The sequence below is a fragment of the Trichoplusia ni genome, chromosome 5, assembly GCF_003590095.1.
Source record: "Trichoplusia ni isolate ovarian cell line Hi5 chromosome 5, tn1, whole genome shotgun sequence".
Classification (NCBI taxonomy): Eukaryota; Metazoa; Arthropoda; class Insecta; order Lepidoptera; family Noctuidae; genus Trichoplusia; species Trichoplusia ni.
This window is the reverse complement of record NC_039482.1, coordinates 6,161,371-6,179,747: the sequence shown is the minus strand read 5'-3', so window position 1 is coordinate 6,179,747 and position 18,377 is coordinate 6,161,371.

Sequence of the window (18,377 nt, the reverse complement as noted above, 5' to 3'; positions counted from 1 at the left end):
ATTTCAAAATTGAATGACAAAAGATCATTTGTTTTGGAGGTTCGTAATTCGAACAACATATTTCTATGTTTGTAAATTGGCTGAATCCTATGTATATTTTAATTGGCATATTTATAGATACTGTAACTGCCTACTGAAAATATAAGCTTAAACATGTCACAGCAACCTATTATTTTCACCTTGTCTGACTGAAATATCGTCAATTTTAGTTACACAAAAAACTTTCCTAAAGGGATATGGATATTTTCCGATTTGGACGAAAGGTCAGCTTGAATAGAATCTGTAAAAACATTGATAAGCGAAAATAACATCTACGTCTATAACCACAAGGTCAGAACTCCGAAAGCCGAAAAAAATCCTGGTAACGAAAAATCGTGGGAAGAAATCAAAAGAGTACTACGAACGGCTTCCCGTGTTCACAAAACGTTAGATCTCCTTAAGACGAATCAAAGTGAACGTACAACTTCTGAGAACACGATATTGTGATCTCGGTGCATTGTGCAGTTTTGCTAGAAATACTCATTTGCGCGGGAAGCGAGGACGGCGAGATACCGACTTTTCCCACGCCCGCTCCACCGAAATGACCAGAGATGACTAATTTATTGTCATTATCGTTTCTGGAGTTTTCGAGGTATGACGTCACAAGTTTTGGATCGCAGGATAAGTACTGACTATAGACTCCTTTAATATTAAACTGTGTCTAACTTAGCTCAACTAGTAACAAATTTTTTAGGCTATTTTGAAATTACGGGGAAGTTTTGTTTGGTAAATTTTTTGTCTATTATCTTTTCTGAAAAAAAAAACATGTATTCCATTTTTATTTAATTTAAACTTAACTTTAGCGTTATTTAAAAAATAGTTTAATCGTTTTTTAATAAAGAAACTAACCGAGTGCTCTTCCCAACGATCGGGTTTACCATCAGTCGTTTTAGAACCAAAATATCAAATCTTAAACATTGTAAACAAACACAGCACAGCATAGAATCATACCGTATTAAGATCGGCATAAAGACATTATTGTGTATTTACTAAGACCGCAGTACATTAGACTTTTAAATGAATTCAAGTGTGTGAGCGCGACGCGTTGATATCAGCACATTGTGGATATGCAAAGTCATAATTATATGGTAAACTGAATGTCAATCGATTCGGTAGGGTCACGGTAACTGAGAAAATAACTTGTTTTCATTATATAAATAAGTAAAGGACTTATTGTTACTGTTGGAGACCAGAAAGAAGTATTTTAACAACGTCAGAAGGGTGATGTGAATGAAGTTTTTTATATATCTTATTCTAAGTAGGAAATTAGTAAGTTGTATCTATTTTTTATTTGTCTTTTCATAAAAAATATACACGTGAATGGAGAGTAAAAGATTTTTTTGATGTGGACTAGTTTTTGCTACAGCTATTGTGAATTGTGTATTTTATGGTCATATACAGACCAGGAACAAAATGGTGAACAAGTATAAACTTACTGATGAAAATCATTAATTTGTGTAGTGGAGCCGAGTGGTTGAGGTCACCACGTCAAACCTACTGAGCGAGACGGGTCGCGGGTTCGATCTCGCGAAGAACAAGTACTTGTGTGAGCCACAATTGCTTTTCCTAAGTCTGGGTGCCTTTGTGCATGTGAATTAAATAGCTTCTTGCGGGAACCATTGAAATAAAACATACCTACTACTTTTAATTTACAAACACAACAATCAATGTCTGTCAATTCAATGATCAGAACGTTTCGTAACACGACCAGTTTAATTAAAGACGTAATAAATAAAGATAGTGTTACATATTCATGGGCACCAGAGCTCAGGTCAACCGGCGGCCGAGCGAAGGTTCATATTGTTACCTAAACCGCTGCAACACGAACATATGCAGGTTGTTCTTTAGCTTTATTCCACTATAATATCGTCAAACAAGCAAATGTCAGAATTGCTTATATTAAAAGACATTTAGATTGCTTTGGTAATGATGATTCGAACTGATATCAAAATCGATTTAAATTAAAAAACGACTCAAATACTAAGGAGGGTGGCCAAACATTCAAGTCACATCACAAAGACACCGTGGCTAAAGATAAGTATTCGTTAATCACAACAAACGCTCGTCCCACCCTATTAAGAGTCGTCAGTTCGTTTGTTGGACTTAGTCTAGCAGTAGAAGAATCCTTAACTGAGTTTGTATATAGACCCTGGGCATCTTGCATCAATATGTCACAACGTGCTTTAACGAGATCTGACGCGGCGCGTTGTTACGAGTCAGGGACCTCAAAATATCTTGGTTGGCAACTTATAGATTTGGTCTAAAGTTTAAAATCCTTGATTTATCTCCCCAAGGGCATCAGAGATTGTAAAATAATAATTCTGGTATTTTCCTTTATTATCATTCCATCCTAAAGTTATCTTTACATCGTCATCGACCATCTGGCTTAGTAGATTACCCTAGAATGTTCGATAGATATATTATTTTTTATTATTTAAATCTCATTGATTCGTTTCAAAAGATATCACGATTTGCATTACGTCAATAGCACTGATATAAACTACATATTTCACTCTAAATAAATTCCAGATCTTCAAATGAGTCCTTAAAGGCAGACTGATGCTGAACTCTGAAAGCGAGAGTTCTCTCTGTGCTGTGTAGTGTGCTATCTCGCTTGCACCATAAGAGTATTCTGGGTAGAGTTGAGGGTAGGCCTCATGATCTAATAGATCGCAGTACATCATAAGTACGCTGTTTGTTTGCCAACTGACAACAGCGGACAGCCTGAAATCTTGAAGGTGATTTTTTTGTTCCTTTTCCGGGATGAAACGCGATTTTAACCCTCATCGAGGACACAGCGTGGGTATATGTCAGACTTCCACTGACTAAAAACACCCCGTGCCACTTCTACCGCTCAAGTGAGACTTAGGTACGGGATCGCTTGCGCATGCCCTGCGCGACTCTGGCTTGCGCTAGTTGAAAAAGACACCTACCTACAAGAGTGACCTTTTTTTGTATTCTGACATTTCTGACGATTGATCTCAGCGATCTATTTATAATAAAGCAGTTGAAATTACACAACAAATAAATAACCGACATTAACCGATAAGGGAAAGCGTTACTTAATTGTCAGAGGGCTGTCAACGAGAGGAATGTTAATCGTAGCTCGCGCAACCAGTGATCATTATCGCATTGCTAATTGTTCGCCACCTGCTGGTGAATCAGGTGGAAAGTTGGCAACTGTAGATATTGTCATCAGGGAGGGGCAGGCTGGCGCAATACTGTGTGATGATCCGGATGAGAATAGGCAGAAGTCCTTTTCTGCCCAAAGTAATGGATGTTTGGAGTTTTTTGGAACGGCCGTTCTTCGTTTCCCAAGAAGATACCTTTTGGGATAGCACTCAAAAATGTTTCTAGTCGAAAGAGTATTGCTTATTTTTGAGTTTCTGGAAAGATCAATACCGAACATTCATAGTATAATAAATTCAGTTTTTCTAGGAGAAAATACTCAAAATAAACCGAAAAAAAATGGGCATCCTTTCACATATGAACTGATTTGTGTTCTGGTACCTACGCTCATTCCGGCTTCTTTGCTGTATACCGTAACAACATCTTTTAAAGGAATTCGTTCATCTACTTCAGCTTGCAAAAATCTGCGAAGTACTTTAAAGCATGAGTCATTTCTCTTTTGTCAGTACTCAGATAAAATGTTCTGGCATCAATAATGATGTACGGCAACGTATTCACTGTTTTCCCTGGAAAAACACTAATTAATTAAAATATAATACAGCACGTGTACAGCCTATGCTCAGGCGTCGACGTGGGAGGTAAAAGTCATTCCGATTGAATTAACTATGCTGCCTCATTACTGGTCTTAAACGATGCATTTGCATTTGAAAACAGTATGGGTATACAAACTCTTTTTAATTGAAACTCTTTGAGTGTGTGAATTTTGGTTTGAAATAGAGTCATAACATGCTTTTGTCTTCATTATGTCTTGTCTAAATCTGACTGTAGTATGTTATTCTTTATTTAAAATGTAGCTTAAATTTGCGTGTCAGAAGCCTGATGTTTTGAGCCGCTTCTGTAAATAATAATCCTGACACAATCCATCATAATCTTCTCAAAATAATAATTATTACAAACCGACAAACACCTTTCTCGTAAAAATCGATTAAAATCCGATAAGTACTTGCTACACATCCTGTCACCTGTACATAGAGACAACGCGTCGTGTATCAAACGAACTAAAATTCCTCTGTAGAAAAGTTTGACAGTGCATTAGTGATGCGCAGGCGCCGATCGCTACGCGCAGACATCCGGCCGCTTTCGCGACAGCGCGCGGCACATTTCGGCTGTCGAACTATTGGCTGTTTTACTATGGACTATCGAATGGTGTTGGGCATCTTTATTTAATAGATCTGCGTTAATTGTAATTTGTCTGAATGAAGATTTTGTTTACTTACCGCAATATTTATGTTCCTTAAGTTACTAGTACTCGTGGCTAAACTACAACGGCACAAGTTGATCGATCACAGGTTAAGCTAGACTTGATACTGACAGTCTGTGGATGGGTGATGGCCATTCATGTGATAACGAGTTTCTCCGTGCTTAAGAACACACGTTAAGTTATTAGTCAAGACTGTTATTTAAACATCTTTGACAGTCGTTACGGGTGGTCAGAAGCTAGAAAGTCTAAGAAGGGGTCTCACTACGAGGCGGAGGCCTCTCTTGACAGCTTCCATTTATCTTGCCTATGCCTAACAGATGCCAGTTCCGTGCGAAAGAGTCATTATCAATCATACATTCAAAAACGAGAAGTGTTTTTCAGAGCAGTAGAGGTGCTGTGTTCACAAAAACTTGGATGTTTCTTAATTTTTAACAGATAAAGATAAATAAATTCATAAAATACACAGATATAACTTTATCATTTTAACTCAACTTACGAAAACAATGACTCTATATACAGAGACAATCTTAGTTTATGCCACGCCCAATATGGCAACACTGATTACGTGATAGGTGTCTATAAGATAACGCAGTCTTATATGCCTATAACAATTATCAATGTTTTGAAGACCTTGGTTTGTATAATGCAATATCATACTGCAGAGGTCTAAAGTTTAAAAAAAGTGGTCAAGTGCGAGGCGGACTCATGACACGGTGTTCCGTACAAATAGGCCAAAGATTAACAGATTGGTTGACATATTTTTGTAACCCAACTGTTAGGATGTTAATGAACGGACGGATGGACAGCGGAGCCTCAGTAATATGGTTTCGTTTTACTCTTTTGGTGTGGAAACCTAAAATTCTAACCCACTACGCTTATGTGTCAATCCAAGGTGTCAGCTACTCCCATACCAAATTTCTTGCCAATCGGTCCAGCCGTTTGTGCGTGAAGAGGTGAAAACCATACACACATACAAACTTTCGCATTATAATGTTTTTTATGATAGCGTCACTTATCTTTTACATTAGTAAATAATATATTACATCACCATTTTTTTTCAATCTATTGTCTACAATACTGTCTTTCTAATATCGCCAAAATATGTACAAAAAGTTTTATTGTCAGCCATTTTGTATTTAAATCACGTACTTTCCAATCTAGTCCCTATCTATAGAGGAAGTGTGTTTGTGGTCATAATAATGTGCTATCTCGGTAACGGGTTAAAGAACTCAAATATACATAGATCTGAGTATTCAATATTTTGTTCATGTCTCAAAGACGGACAAAAATTGCTGTGATGAATTCTCCATAAAATATTTATTGTTAAAGCAAAAGAATTGCGTTTTCATGCCTAGAATCTCTATTTTTTTTTTGTTAATGCCGTATCTATTTTTCTCTCAGTCTATGGTCTACACACGCACAATTAAGGTTATTTTTTCGAATATAAAATGAAATAGCGCAATAGTTAGTTTATTAATTACAAAATGTGTCAAAATAATAATATATTTAAGTAAGACTAGTGCAATCCACGCATTTTTCGCGTTAATGGCCTAGCCGAACTAATTTAAAAAGTAAATTAGACATTTACAAATCAAAATTCGACTTCAGTAGCTTCCTGAACATTGAGACTTAAAAAAATATCGTAATTGTCACGTTATCAACCAAATGATACAATTACAGAAGTAATTGTCAGTAAAATACAAATTACTCGGTATTTAATTAACAAACGACAGGTTATTTTATAATTAAGGGTTAACAACTAGCCTAATTTGAAGCAATTACTTTATAAAAGGGTTTATTAACGAAGTGACCGAATAGATGATAGTGGTAAATTTTTAACGTTTTATGTCGTTCAAAAATCTGAATTATAATAATGTAGGAAAAGAAAAAGTACCTAAACATGTTTGGTCACCAGTGGGGACATTTTGGGAGAACACTTTTTTAATTAATTTACTACACATTGCTGCAAAGGCCTCTTCCCGTATTTAAAAACATTTTTAAAGTCGAAAATAAAGACATTATTATTATTACGAGCAACAAGACCAACTTTCGCTATCTAAAACATTAGACAACTCAGCGGAAACTGTAACAATATCAATTTTAGTATTATAATAAGTTGGTTACGTTAATTAAAGTATTTAGCTAGACAATTATGCAGTTAATAAGGTCATAACGTAATGACATAGGTTTCGTAAGATCGCGAGATGAGTTGCGGGCAATGCGTAGACCTTGTTCCTAGTTAACGCCGCGTGAACACGACACGGATGCTGCATAAATGGAAGTGGCAAGACGCTAGAGTAAAGTAATGTATGAGAGGTTAAAACCTATTGACGACCTCCGTGGTCGAGTGGCGTACGCACCGGTTTCAAGGTGTCGCTAACTCTGAGGTCCCGGGTTCGATCCCCGGTCGGGTCAATGTAAAAAATCACATTTTCTACATTGTCTCGGGTCTGGGTGTTTGTGGTACCTTCGTTGTATCTGAATTCCATAACACAAGTGCCTTGGCAACTTACTTTGGGTTCAGAACAATGTATGTGATGTTGTCCGCATTTATTTATTTATTTATTAATTTTAATAGGATTAAAATCCTACTAATATTGTAAACGCGAAAGATAATATAGTAATTATGGATCGATGTTTGTTACTCTTTGACGCAATAACTACAGGATGGATTTAGACGAAATCTGGTACATAGATAGTTTAACACTAACACATGGGATGGATTTTACGTGATGTTTACGTGTTTTTTTTGCAAAGGACGTACTTCAATGAGCATGGTAGCTTTTCGCTTCTACACTTCTACATTTCTAAGAACTAGTACAGGTCTGTATAACCAATGACAATAAATTCAAAATATTTTGCAGGTTATGTAGAAGTACACTCATAAGAACCACATTTAATTATGTCTGTAATTCTTTTGGTCAATAATATACCTACAAAATAGTAAGTCGTAAATGAATAAAGAAACTAGAAAAACAAAAACCGAAATTAAATGAGTAAATTCCCTTTAGCACCAAAATGAAAACGTACTTCTATTTAATATCATAGAACTGCACCATCCAGTAAATTTATATCACGACAATTAATATGCAAACACATACCAAACGCAATATATTATAATAATTATTTAGTTAAACGTTTCATAAGTCTCTTGGGTGGCTTATCTGCACATATTATATCTATCTCATCTTATATTTGCAACTGCGTGAACATTGGCCAACATTGGACCTCCTAAAATGACGGTTCGTTTAACAGTTTATCCAATTTGTTGATAAAAGATTATGGTTAATTACAGACCGTAGTGTAAGACGTCCTCAGGCATGGTGGAGTGATGATCTGCGCAAGATGGCAGGACCTGGATGCGAGCAGCCGAAGATAGATGTTGATAGCGTGCAATTAGGGAGGCCCATGTCCAGCCGTGGACAAATAGGGGTTGATGATGATGATGAATTAAAGATTTTTATAATGTTATTTTTTTTAATAATAAATGCGGTCAACATCACATACATTGTTCTGAACCCAAAGTAAGTTGCTTAAGCACTTGTGTTATGGATTTCAGATACAACGAAGGTACCACAAACACTCAGACCCGAGGCAATGTAGAAAATAAATGTGATATTTTACATTGACCCGACCGGGGATCGAACCCGGGACCTCAGAGCTAGCAACACCTTGAAACCGGTGCGTACGCCACACGACCAAGTTATTTTTAGAACATTTTCATAACAAGTCATGATTACGTAATCCCCAATCTTTTCAACATTTTTATGATATAAATGATTAAATACCTAGATACGGTACATGAATTAGCTCTTTATGTCATTTATATAACATCTAAGAAAACGATACCCGTTATCACGGACATAGAACAAAGTACGTATGTCTCTAGCCTCCTGGCCACTGACTGTCCTGGGGTAAAGTTCCGCTATTGAAAATAATTAGCGCCATTGGCCCTGTGAAAATTACCTTTGATATTCGCTCAAATATATGAAAGTGGCAGGCCATGTTGAAAAGTGACGTTAATTTCATTTATTTACAACTGACTTCAAGAGGTTTATTACCCCCGAACTTTGGACTGGATATACTGTTGATTCTTTTCTCAATAGATACGTGAAACGTGAAACAGCATTGATTTGGTCCCATCGAAATTTCAGGAAGTTTGGCTCCGAACATTTTTAATCAACCCCCATACTCTTTTTTTAATAGCACCCTTGTATCGGATTTCTACAAATATTCAAGTGACATACACAAGCAATCGTGTCTTTAATCTGCTGTTGTCCCATCAAATCACCTTAAATTATCCTTATATTAACAACATTCAGAAGCATGCTGATCTGATGTCGATGCAAGTGACAAGGGAACGAATCGTGGAAGGATTTGAAGGAATTTTATGTCCGAAGATGGACGATACAAGGGCTGGGATGACGATGACGATATTAACAACAAAAATCAGGTTGTGCAGGCTACGAGGGACAGCATCGTAGAAGGTTTTCAAGGACACGACGAGGACGATATACCGGCTCTGATGATGATGAAGTTGATATCCTTACTTATATATAATATAATTATTAATAAACTAGCTTTTGCCCGCGACTTCGTTCCCGTCGGTAGAAGAAGATATAAGTTATGATTTATACCCGTCCTGTTGTTTTTCACATTTTCCATTGTATCTTCGCTCCTATTAGTCGCAGCGTGATGGTTTATACCCTAAAGCCTTCCTCGATTAATGGTCTATTCAACACAAAAAGAATTTTTCAATTTGGACCAGTAGTTCCTGAGATTAGCGCGTTCAAACAAACAAACAAACAAACTCTTCAGCTTTATATATTAGTATAGATGTGAAAGTAACTATATCTGTATGTCTGTCTGTTACGCTTTCACGTCTAAACCACTGAACTTATTTTAATGAAATTTGGTACAGAGATAGAGTTTACCTTGAGAAAGAACAGGATAGTTTTAATCCCGGACTTTTGAAGAGTTTTCTTGGAAACGCGATATAACCGACCTCGACGCGGGCGAAGCCGCGGGCGAAAAGCTAGTTAACAATAAAACAAAATACATTAATGTTTCAGAAGCTAGTACTACTACTAGCTACTCATTCCCTGCCAATATCGCCAGGAAGCTCCCACGAGAACAGCTGATATCTAAACCTAACTGCGGTCTGACAATCACGCGGCTTTTTATCTCGCTACGATAAATATTATTTCAATTATGTTTTCGCATCTCATCAACCGCAGTGATAAAAGAATTACGGAAAGTTTTATATTTTTTCCTTATAGATAGCCAGCTCTGTGTTAAATATTTGTATTCAGTTGTTACTGAAAGGGTTGTAGAAAAGAAGCAAGGGTGGTTTCATAGATAATCGTTTAATGGTTAGAAAAAAAGATGTCATTGTAATGCTTTCAGAGCGCATATTAGTATAAAAGTAATGATATGATAATTGTGGAAGAGAGACGCCGAAATAGGAATGTATTGCTCTGATAAGCTTCCACAACTGGCCACAAGTACAATCTAATATATAAAATTCCCGTGTCACGATGTTAGTTACCGTACTCCTCCGAAACGGCTAAACCGATTTTTACCAAATTTTATATGCGTATTCAGGTCTGAGAATCGTCGGTAACATCTATTTTTCATACCCCTAAGTGTTAAGGGTTGCTCAAAATAAAAAAAAAATTTTTTTGGACGAAATTTTTTGTTTTACTTTTAAATAATGTGGCATTTAAAATACATACAACTAAAAATAAAAAAAATAGGCAAAACATCTTTTGCTGGGTCGGCTAGTAATATATATATCATTTGTGTATGCGACACTTGTTTTAGACAATTTTGCTAAAGATTTTTTTTTATAAAAATCATTATTGTTTGCGATTAAATCCGTTCAGTGATTTTTGATTGAAAGAGAAACAAACATCCATACAAATAAACTTTCGCGTTTATATTTAGTAGGATATATTGTGCAATCGGCGGCCATATTAAATTAAATAACATCACTTGCACATGATTACACGATCATCGGTCAATTGCTTTACCAATTTGTCGCCGAAGTCTTCGTGCACAACAACTATATGTTAGAAGTATATTATTTTATAGTTAAGTAGAAGGAAAGTGAACGTAATACCCAATAAACTCGAGTTCTAGTTGACAGGCGGTTGACAGGCGGTTGATGACTGTAATGTTCGTGTAAATCAAAACAATCATTATTATCATTTTTTTTTTAAAGTCTGATTATGATAGTTCCATTTATATTTGTCCATTTGGACAAAACCTGGTTTAAATTACGTGTAGAGGAAAATGGAAAGAGTGAAAGTGACCCTTGACCACCTGTGGGACAATAAAGGCGGATAGGAATAAAAAAAATGCGTATAAAAAGCTTTTCCTTTGTAAGTACCTAGCGTTGAAAAACATTTTTGAACTTCTGCTGCACATTTTTTTATTCTCTTCAAATCGCATGCACAAGGCATCAGACTCAAAACAAGCGTTTAAGATTTTCATCCTGTTACTCATTCTCTCAACTCAACCCTCGCTGAAGAATGACGAGGATTGAGAATTCTTCGGACTCACACCGACTGAAATCAACCCGACCCCACGCTTGCCTTAGCCAAAGTATGAATTCGCTTGCATGGTCTATGAGGCTTCCGCTGGTTCTGTAACTACGGGCTTGTCACTTCTGGAAGGAAACGGTGATTATTGCATCATAACTTTTTACTGGTTGCACCGATTATTTTAATCTTTATATATTCGAAAGCCTTCATGTTTCTTATGAAGTCTCATTTAAATCTGTCGAAGAACTAACAGTGTTTCCCGATTTATTCATAACGATTTTATTACATGTACAGGCAATTCTTATTTCGACTTCAAGACTACAAGATTGAACTTTGAACCTAGATTTTTTGTCCGAAATGTTTATATTAAGTAATGAACTAAGTGCTCAGCTTTATCAATATTAAATCATTTGATTAAGGTACTATCTTTTATTTCCACATGTAATCAGCAGGTGCTACAACTATCTGTAAAAGAGATAGCTATAGATACCTTGTATTAAGATATCACAAGCAATCACGTTTGGTTTTCCCTAATGAACTGCCATGGTTTACCGTCTCTGTCCTGTGCCCTGAGTCTGCTATTCACGCTATCCCATAAATGAATGGTAATGGGATTAAATTTGAAACTATTCCTATTCTCTTAAGCATTTTCCAAACACAAAAAATTGAATTTCATTGTATTGACCGTGAGTGACGAGTGTTCCGCGAAGTGCCTACTGAATTTCCAAATTGTCTTGGAAAAATGCTTAGAATAATTTCCATTCATTCATCGGCCATTGTAAATAGCAGAATCGGGGCCCTGTTACCTGATTGGTCATTGAAAGTATCATTATTATCATATCACAGCCATAATTAAATTAATCGATGTTTTATGTAATGTATCAGAAAAATACGGTTATATGGTATGACCTAACCTGAATAACGCAATTGCGATAATATTTTCGTATCTGTATTTTAGTTTTGGGCAAAGGTCGTTTTACCTTGAGTATATGACATAGCTTGATAATGATGTTACAAAATAGCTATTAATAAATTATTGTATACAATTCCAAGGAAGCAAATGTCACTGCCGGTCTACTTAGACGTTTTTAGTTTTGCAACTCATTTCCTAGAGTCTTCTCTAACTTCAAAAAGGAGTAGTTTATTAAGTTCGGACTGGATAAACCGATATTGTGAAACTTTTTGATTTAACGTAGAGTAGCTGTCATTTGGTCCAATAAAAATTTCGAAAAGTTTGCCTCAGTAGATTTCATTTGAACACGGTTATTTACAAAGGTTTCAATAACTTTCTTGAAAATTTGAGAGCATCGTTATTATTGTTTATAGACAATTTAACACATGCTTTCTTATGAGGTAACTCAGGACTTGCGAGCACCGCAAGAAGGAGACGGATGCGTTATCTTAGGCGTTCATTTTACGAGGAATGAGAGGAAGGCTTTTACATTTTCTTCTCGAAAATTCCAACAGAGCAAAAGCGAGACGACAGAGGATGGTTGCAAGAAAGATAAAGTATGAGGAATAAAAGGTTGCGAGAACTAGTATGCAAGTGGATTGCCAAAAATGTCTCCAATAATGTTGGAGGTCACGCAAAATGAAAATTCAATGATTCTTTCTCAGGCAGTTGAAGGGGCCCGGGGTTTTATTAGTCGGTAAGAGTTTGACATATCTTCATGCCCGTTGAAGTCATTAGCGTTTTAACCAGATAAAGAAAAGCAAAAGGGGTTGGTGAAACCCTCTATTCTTTAAATAAAAGATTTAGCATAAATTATGATTAAAGATTAAAAGTTGACTCAATTTCAGTTGAATCATGTGAGGAGACATTTAAAAAGTTAAAATCTTATTTTGCAAAATCAATTTCAGATTTTATTAAATTGCTTTATCTGTTTATAAAGCAAATATGACAGTAAAATTATCATTAAAATACAATTAATGCCGCTTATCATTTATGAGTTGTTAATTGTTACACACACATTCAAGTCTTGGCTAAATGTCACAGGTGCAACAATTTAAAACACCTATATTTGTCGATATCAGATACTTATGTAAAAACAACAATTAATCTTGAATTATACGAGTAAGAAATCAAAATAAATCGTAGATTAAATCAAGATAGTTTTTTTTATTTCGTAGATATTAATTACAATAAACTTAAATAGTCAGCCTGAAACTAATGAACCATTATAAGATTAAGACCCGATTTAAAAAACCTGGCTCTATAAACAACAGATTTAAACAAAACCCTTACATGTATGGAATTGACATTTCTCTGCAAGTCACGTGACTTAGACTTGTCAATTTCATACACTTATTCACCATGAAAAATACACTAATATCGATTTAAGCAATTTTTCTTAAACTACATATTGATAAATAAACTATAGGTAAGTAAACAAGTCATTACCGTTTATCGATAGCGGTGTATTATAAAGGTGAACGTCTTTCAATAGAATCACAATCAAAACACGGCCCCGACAGATGTCTCTAGCCGCCATGTTTAAACAAGTGTAGTAATCATGAATAGAACGACGTCACGTTATCTCTTGTTTATCTCAAACATGAATAAAAATTATTAGATTTCACGGCCTCTGAATGTTTCAAAGTCATTTTCAATGCCTTGGTTTACTTTGAGAGCTATTATAGTTTCTTTTTTTGTAATGAGGTTACTTTAAAAAGGTTTCATGCTTCTTGTGTTTTTTTTTCATCTCATATTGTATGGAGTCAGACAAGAGACTACGTTAAGCAAAGTAGAAAACGTAATTATTTATTATTATTATTATATATATTTAATATTTATTTAAGAAACTCAGCAATCTAATATAGGTACAACACAATAAGCATAATACGGTTGCATATACTATTTAAAAATATAATTGCAAATGAATTCTTAAAAGTCTTGCAGCACAGACAGGCTGGCATTACACCTTACAAACACTGGGTCGTTCAACCATTCAGTAAGTTAACAGTAAGATGATTAATTAATATCTACAACGTATTTAAACAATAAAATATTGAAGATATTATTTAATTTTAATCATCTTAGCCATGCGTTATTTGTTACGTACAAACATGCTCTCATGACTCATTAAATATTGGAATTTTAACACAGATTCTTCTTAAAGGTGATGTAATATAACAGAATTTGTGTTGTTTTGTTATATGTTTATTTGCTAGGTCTCCTATTTTTGAGGGTGTCCGTACCGAAGTCCTAAGTAACAGGACCCGTTTTTTCGTTTGATGCATGATATCAAGGCACTTGACATTTTCAAAAATGATGTGTTTATGACGTTCCTGTTGCAGCTATAACAACAAATAAATACCCGGGTTGATCAATATTGTTTTTGCCTTTTACTATGCAACATTGCATTACGATCTTTTTTTGTATTTAACTAGTACTCAAGTAAACATTGTCTTATAGTGAGTCTAAAAACCATTTTTAACTCGACTACGCTAAGTTTCCAGACTAGGCCTAGACGTACGTTTTCTTGGAACTCAGTATCACAACACACAAGTATCTAACTACGTATAAATGTATGAAAGATTCGGATCACGCACGATGCACCGGGGTCAACGCTCGCTCTAACAATATTGACAGTCGAAGAAGAGATACCGACTCAAACAAATAATGTGGCCAAATACGATAGATGCGATCGAAACAGGACTTAAATCCTATTTTGTTTATGGTCTGTGGCTTAAAAAAAATAACTGTTAGATGGAAATTTGAAGGAAGAATGACAAGTTTTTTTAAATACTTTTTTGTCATAGCAAAAAGGTTTCGTTTGTAGATTATCTGTTTTTTTTTTTAATATTTGGAAGTGTTACATCGATTAATCAATCAATTATGACTTGTCTTTTTAATAAATCATACCTTAATGAGTATTTTTATATGAATTTCAATAAAATATGTTTAAAAACAATAAAGAAATTGTCACTTACGAGTTACATGCAAGAAAAAGGTTATTGTACTTTTCATGTACGAGTAAGTTAATAGTCATCAAGTATGTATGTGGCTTGTACGTAATGTTTTCAACTAAATTCTACAGGGCATACGTCACAGCGGTCAGCGGTCAATTTGAGGTTAGTCGAACAAAAATTAAAAACCTGCTTTGAAATAAATATTTCAGTACTCTCTTCACGGTTACATATTTGTCAGATTACAATGAGTTAAATAAAAAAATGAATGAAATTTTTGACCTTAAAGATTGAGGGAAAATTTGATTAGTATTCGAATAAATAATTTAGGACACCCGGTCCTACACCTTCCGCATACAGTCCAACTATTCCTATTTTTCTCAAGTCAACAGCAGCAGAACAAAACAACCCGCTCCTGCACTCCAAACAATAAAGCAATACCTACATAAACATGTACATAATGTGCACATATCATGCACTATTCAATCTATCGCATTATTACATTGGCTTACAGCTGGTTGCATGACATTATTTTCTTTTTTCTATACTACGCAGCGAGCGGTAACAGACACTGCCCGGTAAATGTCCCGCGCTAATAAACGTCGTTAAGAAAAAAACAAAGATTCATTTTCGCGCCAACAGTCTTCCGCCATATTGGTCGCGTGATGAAAATGATGTATTTACGCGACTTTCATTCACTTTCGTTACAGAAACTGTGATGTTCATCAATGTTTTCTTCCTAGTTGTGTGCGATGTTCGTTTTATTTTGTTGTTAGTTGGATTTAGAGAATGTTAATTATATTTCCTGTTTCGAGTTACTAACATAGTTACGGTTTAGAAATACTAGACAAGTCAAGTTAAATTATTGCTCACCCCTATTTAAAGGAATTTAAAATCCTATAACATAATAAAATTTTCTACAAATAAATCGCAATAGCAGCAGTTGACGACTGCCGGACTGCGTGTCTATACCTACCTAACTAGGTACGTAAGATTACTGTTGATATTCCTAAGCTGCCAAATGGATTAGCTATAAGCTGGTTTTGATTAACATCTATTGTGTTAGAGGATTCGCAGCCACCCTAGTCTATATTTTGTAAACTAACCGCTTGGACATCCCGTCCATCTATTTTTTCCGTTGACGAACCCATGTTTGTAAACGTCCATGTCGGTTTGTGAATGAAATTCGCGCGGTTTCCGCGATTTGGCGGGAGAACGTGTTGGTAGGCAAACATCTTTATCTAAACACGGGGTTAATTGATATTATACCTTAATGTAAATGCGATTGAGTTTAGATTAAGTTGCTTATCTGAGAGACGATCACGATCAGAAATCGCGTGAGGACAACGACTGCATCTTTGAAACTGTCTAAGCAATGTTCTGTCCAATGAACTAACCCTTTCATTTTAATCATGAAAAATACCAAGTTTAAGTTTTCAATAAATCGAAATATTCAACTGCACCATTAAAATTAAATATCAACTTTTGCTAAATATAACACGAAACGCGTTTGAGGAAATTAGCATATGACGCAAAATTAATCTATAATTATTGTTATAATTAAGAGACTTGATATATGAATTAAATTGAATAATGTTAAATGCGTGATTCAGTAGTTAATTAATTATTACCTGTTACCAACTGCTTTATTCTAAAATACGCGTGAGATGACTCCACAAAATCCTGTAAGCTATTAATTTTAAATCGCTTCGAAAAAATCAACATTCGTATTGAAATACAATACAGAGTTTTAGATCGATACATTTTTAATCGTAACTAAATTGTATAGATCAATAGTTTAAAAAAAAAAAAAAAAAAAACATTTATTTCAGGCAATCATAACCCATATTGCTCCATTGTTTTTGTTGCTGTACATATTATTTAAACATAATATTTAATTAATTTTATTTAAAAATATAAAATATTATATTTTTTTTAGTTTTACGCAATTAGTACGCAATTTATATTGCTCCTATCGGTTCCCGAATCTGAGATAAACCAAATAGTCCACAGAACACTATCCATGAGGAAAGAGCTTTCAGTTCAAATCCCATAGTTTTTAGGGAACCACCGGGAACCCAACATTTTCATTCAGAATATTATGCATCAGCATGGCTTTTTTCCTTATTAATTGTCAAATTATATCCTAACAAACCAATGTTGACAAAAGCAATTATAAATCGGTGACCAACAATTGGCACCTCTATATGTACTATAAATACACCTGCTTTTAGGAACTCGTTCCTGGGGTATTTCTTTTACGTCAATGTAGACTGCGGTTGTACGCGGATTGAGGTTACCATTTATGAAATTTCTACATGACATGTTTTTATTTTGCACATTTCATGAATCAAATGCCTAATAAATAACTCTTTCCTTATCGATGAGTAACGATATACTGACTAATGTGGACCCAGCCCTTGTACGATTTTATCCTGTAAAGGCGAAAAATGAATTTGGTTTGCGTCATTTATTTAGGCGTCGGAACAATTATCATCGAATCTGGTATCGTGATCATCACACGTCATCATTATTGGTTTCATTATCATTCTTTTCATAATAATTACATAGCAAGAGTTAATACCTACGCTTTAGGACGTACCGTTACTCATGATTCAACTAGTATAAGAACCTCTTTTGTTTAGAATTTCGTAAAACCCAGACGGCGAATTTGTTAAAACTAATTTAAATATTAACTATCTCTTTAATAATGCCGTTATCAATCGAAAATAAAACTATTTTAAGAGCGATGACATAAAGTCTTACATATAATTAGCTTCGTGAACAGGCTAAATAGAGCGAATACATTTTCTAGCAATGTTAAGAAATATTCCACACACACGCCAAGTTTATCTGAAGTGAACGCTCATATATGACAACTACCTTTTATCTTTAATTTCCTGTTGTCCTAGATCATCTTTACCTTTCCAAGATCCAACACAAAAAGATATGCCAACTGGATACCTGTAAAATAACTTACAAAGATAAGTATCTAAGTACTTACCTATGTTTGTATCTTCTTCGAATTCTGCGTCATGAGGTGTTGAAACAGTGTTATCTGTTAACGGAACTGTTTAGGAACAAGATTTGAAGTTGACTTTATATCTAGAATAACGGACTAATGGACACTGGGTACCGAAGATAAGATTCCTCCATCCGTGTGCGTTGTTTGCTCAATATCGTTGCTATCAGATAATTATAGTTTTCTACGTACTTTAAAGGCGTGTCAGAAGTGCTCTCAATCTGGTCTAGTTCGATAGTTCTAATAGCTAGATTACTTTGAGTTTCTCTTTCAATGATATCTGCAATACTACTGTTTTAATCTTGGTTTCATAAAACGTATTTTTGATTACCTTTGCGTTTCTCTTATTTTATAATAAACGCGGATACGGAATGACTTTTATCCGTTCGTTTGGAATACATCAAATTCCGTAAAAAATCTAGACAATCAATACGGTTGCATTGTAGCAGTATTGATTTTGACGCGTCAAAGA